Below are 4715 nucleotides of genomic sequence, written 5' to 3' on the forward strand. Positions count from 1 at the left end.
TTGCTACCAGTGGCTATCATACCTGAAGTGTTTACCACAAGGCAGACACTGCTGGGTTTCTGCACTTTCTCATCGACTCTGTAATAGCCCTGAGAGACCGGTAATGGGGAAATGGAGACTCAAGCAGGTACCTGCTTGAGGTCACTCAGCTAGCAGGAGGTGGAAGCTCAACCTGAACTTGGACCTGCTGGACTCTAAGATGTTCTGTACCCCACGCTCGCCTCCTATCAGGATACCTTTCTTATTCTGGAAATTCCCCTCCTCTGCAATACATTGAACCAATGGTCCACTAACACACAGAAAAAGATTTTCTACCCACACGAGGCAGGAGAGGCTGAGCAAGAAAGCGAGATGACTGGAAGTCTTTGGCCAGGAGCCGGGAGCCCTACTGTCTTTGTCCCCATGCCTGCTCATGCTACCAGTCAATGTCATGTTCCAAGGCTACACACTTGGCTTCCAGAAAGTCTTGACTATGGGTAAGATTGGCATTGACTTCCGTGCCCAATCCTGAAATCCAAGAATTTCTGGTATCCTGTTCACTTAACACTGGAATTGAGGATTAAGGGCCCAGTGGGTGAGAGATGTGAAGAATTCCAAGGAGTGAGCCTTACTTAAGGGTGACAGAGCCAGAATAAGGAGGGGAGACAAGGTGTCTCCCACCCTGTGCAGTCACCTTCCCAAAGGCCTCCACCAACTCTCTGTTGGCCCAAGGCAGAACTCCTTGGCTCCGAGAAGGAGGAGGGAGAATGGGGAAGGACGAGATGGCACAGGACTTGGGCCTGGGCAGCCATCTTGATGTCAGATCTCTCCCAGGGCACAGCACAGAAAAGCCCGGAGCACCATGGAAAGAAGCAGCACTAGAATCATAACCTGACAGACCCAAGTCAACTGTGTGTCCTTGGGTAAGGCATCAGCCTCTCTGAGCCTATTTTCTCCTCTGTTAGATGGGTCTACTGAGTGTCTTCTGTGTGCCCAGTCAGGGACTCTTCTAGGCCTTGGTGAATCAGCCAAGAACAAGACAGATAAGGCTCTGCTCCCATGGAACTTACAGTTTAATTGGGGAGGACAGACCATAAGCAAGGAGTAAATGAGTTAATTTTAGTCTGTGATAAGCACCGCGGAGAAAATTAAAACAGAGTCATGTGATGGAGTCACCAGGGATGGCTACTTCAGAGCGGGGCTAATCTCAGGGGCTGTTAGGAGAATTAAATGCATTAACGTAAGAAATGTGCTTAGCCTCGAGCCTGCCAGAGAATAATCACTCAGTAAATAATAGCCATCATCGTCCCCATCATCATGGCCCCCCAAATGAGAGTAAAGGGGAAGACTCTGCTTGAGGTTCTTAAATGAACACCCTCCCCAAGCCTCCTGTGAACAAGGTTCTGGTCAAAAACAAAAGAGACTGTGTAATAACCCCTTGCCTTGACTTTCACGTTCCTTATCTCATGGGGGCCTCCCAACATACATCATGTGTTATTATCTCTACTTCACAGACCAGGAGATAGACAACAGAGATGTTAGGTGACCTGTTCCCGAGGACTCGTCAAGTGAGGTACAAAGCCAGCCATCCTGGGATCTAACACCACAATGAGTCGCTTTTCCACTGACCGCTAGTTTCCAAGAAGTGACACAGAAGAGAGGAAAAAACCAATGAATATGGGTGGCATCCATCCAACCATCCATCCCTCATCTTAACAAATATTTGTCAAGTAACTGCTACGTGCCATGGGCAAACCAGACAACGAAGTCATCCCTGCCATCACGCAGGTTGCATTTCAGTGGTAGGAAGACAGATAAGACCACAAAAACACCTAATAGCGGGCGAAGAAAGCGATGAAGGAAAGGAAGCAGGAGCCTGACCTGCCGAAACTTTGGGGAGTAACTGGATGTTGTTAAGAAGGGGGCTGGAGGGGAAAAGGCAGCAGGGAGATAGGTGGGGAGGACCTTGGATCTTCCAGAGCAGAGGAGAAGAGACCCAAGATCAAAGGCATAAGCCTGGGACCGCTCCCAGAGCTGTCCACCTACTGTGTGCCAGGGTTTTTGTGTAAGTTGCTTTGTTTCAAGGAAGGCCAGCCCACTGAGGAGGAAACTCAAGTCAGAGGTTTGATAATCCCTCTCATTTGCATAGAGTGTTATATTTTTCAACATGCTTCTCATACATTTGTCATCACCTCTGATCCTGCAACGCCCCTGTAAAGTAGGGAGGGAACGTATGACTATCCCCCACGTGACAGCAGGAAAAGTCGAGCCACAGAGAGGACCACCGGCTTGCCTAAGCCTACCTAGCTAGCAACTCACGGCACTAAGCTTCGAACAGGGGTCTCTGGTTTCCAGTGTCAAGAAGTTTCACAAGGCTACCTCTTCAGACCCTCCCTGGTCCAGCTTCTCCTTTGCTTGGGAGACGGCTGGATATTAAGATCAAGAGAGAGGAGTTCGGGCGTCTACCTGATAAGCTTCTTTTCCTGAGGCCCCTGTCCCTAGCCTGTGGGGATGTGCAAACTGCCCAAGCAGGGGTTCTCCTGTGGGCGGGGCCTTGGGCGCACAGTCTGGGAGGGGTGGGGCACCACTGCTCCACACCCAGCCCATTCTGGCCACCAGGATGGAGGAAGCCCAAGGTGATGACATGGGTTTCAGCACCCTGCTTTCTGGCTGAGAATCACTTGAAACTCCCAATGAGACTAAGTGAACGTGTTTCAGCCATTACTTGAGGACTTCTGGGTTCGATCTATGGTGCAAAGGGACTTCCAAACTCTAATCTCTTAGAGAAAGCGTAACTTTGCCTAAGGACACTCGGCACAGAGCAGGATTGAGATTTGAGTCTTTTAGCTTCCTATTTGGTACTAAGTTGAATCATTGCCCTATCTCAAAGGCATTTCAATAATCCAGAGATGTAAAAGGAAGGACTCTTACTCAATTTTGGAGCAGGGAGAAGAAAACTCATTGCCAAGAGGGTAGCCTTAAGCCCCACCAAAGGAGGTGCCTGGCACAGGCTAGATCCAGTTAGCTGGGTCCCACTTCCCTCCAGCCTGAGAAGGAAGAGTCCCAGGGGCCATCTGAGCTGGGTGTTGACACCCAGGTACACCCAGTGACTTGCCAAACCCTGTCGTGAGCCACCCAGCCTCCTCAGCAGTGATCAATCACACTCACTAATTACCCACAGCAAGGACCTGCCACGACTGCTCACCGAGGAGTCGTTCTTCAGCCGGCCCCATGCACCGTGTTCCCTGGGCATGACGGGAGTGCTCCAGGGTGCCCGTGCTCGCCAGCAGCCCACCTGGTTTCTGGATGCACAGGGTGTGAAATGTGCCTTGTCACGTGCTGGGGGCTCTTTGAGGGACCCTGGGGCATGGCTCTATAGTGACTCCATGCTGAGTGAGGTAGCATGAGCTCATGACTACGGGGTGGGCCCCAGAGCTCTGCAGACCCGCTTCTGTTTTCAGCTCTGTTCATTTCTAGCTGTGTGACTTACTGCAACTTGACCTCTCTGTGCCTCAATTTTCCTACCTGTAAAAAGAGGGAGAGATGAGAGTACTAACCTCACCAAATAACTATGATGGCGACTGTTCACTCAGGCTCAGCAAGCACTAGGTGCTGGCCCAACAATCTCTAGTCTGTTTTATTTCATCTTTACAGCTTTGTGAGGTACAACTGTTGGAAATGCAATGAGATAATGCGGGTAATCAGCAGAGTGCCAGTACATAATAATGTGAACTATTATTATTACTCACTTTGTAGAGTAGCCCCCATCAAATTGCATGACAGCTCACAGCCTCACCTTCTTCTCCCTGTAAATGGGACATCTCCTCTGAGCAGCAACAGGAGGCTTAAAGCTTGGAGATTCCCAGATAAGAGGGGCAAGCACTGCCAGCTTCATCATCTGGCTTCAGGTGGGCAAGCTGAGGGCGGTGAGGCTCCAGCTAACGCTTCTAGCTGCACGTAAATTAATTATGTGCCATCTTCTAATTATACCAGAAACTTGCTTTCTCCTCTTTGAAAAATTCTGCTTTCTATGGGAATGTTTCTTTCATGCTGTGTTCTTCTCATTTCCTGTCCAATTTTCTTGTCCCCTCTCCCTTTTTTTTTTTTTAATTTGAGAGAGAGTAAGTGTGTGAGCAGGGGAAGGGGACAGAGAGAGAGAGAGAGAGAGAGAGAGAGAGAATCTTAAGCAGGCTCCAGGCTCAGTGCAGAGCCACAACCCTGGGATCATGACCTAAGCCCCAATCAAGAGTCAGACGCCCAAGCAACTGAGCCACCCAGGCACCCCTTTCTCCCTCTTTCAATTGAGATGTGAAAGAAATTGAAATCCACCTCTAAACCTGGGTGCCACATCCCTTCATTCATTCACGCACTGATTCATCCAATAAACATTCACTGAGGGTTACTCTATAATAGGCCCGTGCTGGGTGCTAGTACACAAAGGTAAATACCAGGCTGTCCCTGCCCTCAAAAGTTTCCAATTCTGGCTGCCCAGGTGCTCCACCCACCAGTGAAATAACACCAAATACTGGTGAGATAATTTCCCTTCAGGACATCCACTAGGGTCAGTTGTTTTGACTTTTCCAGAAGATGAAAGGAATGGAGGGAGGCAGCCAGCCAAGGTTATTTGCTCCATTTTGCAAGTGCTGAGTTCCCAAGACGGGAAGAGCAACAAGGGAAGAGGAACTGTTATTTAAAAGCATCAGCCCCTGTGCCTTTTTATTCTCATACTTGACCTA

At 49.4% G+C, this 4715-nt stretch overlaps 1 protein-coding gene across 1 annotated transcript in view; it reads right to left on the bottom strand.

Annotated features, from left to right (window-relative positions):
- The window catches only part of GRHL3 (grainyhead like transcription factor 3), a 33948-nt gene that overhangs the window by 24911 nt on the left and 4322 nt on the right, over positions 1–4715 (bottom strand). The window lies entirely within an intron of this gene.

Source organism: Crocuta crocuta, unplaced genomic scaffold (genome assembly GCF_008692635.1).
Source record: "Crocuta crocuta isolate KB4526 unplaced genomic scaffold, BGI_CrCroc_1.0 scaffold127, whole genome shotgun sequence".
NCBI lineage: Eukaryota > Metazoa > Chordata > Mammalia > Carnivora > Hyaenidae > Crocuta > Crocuta crocuta.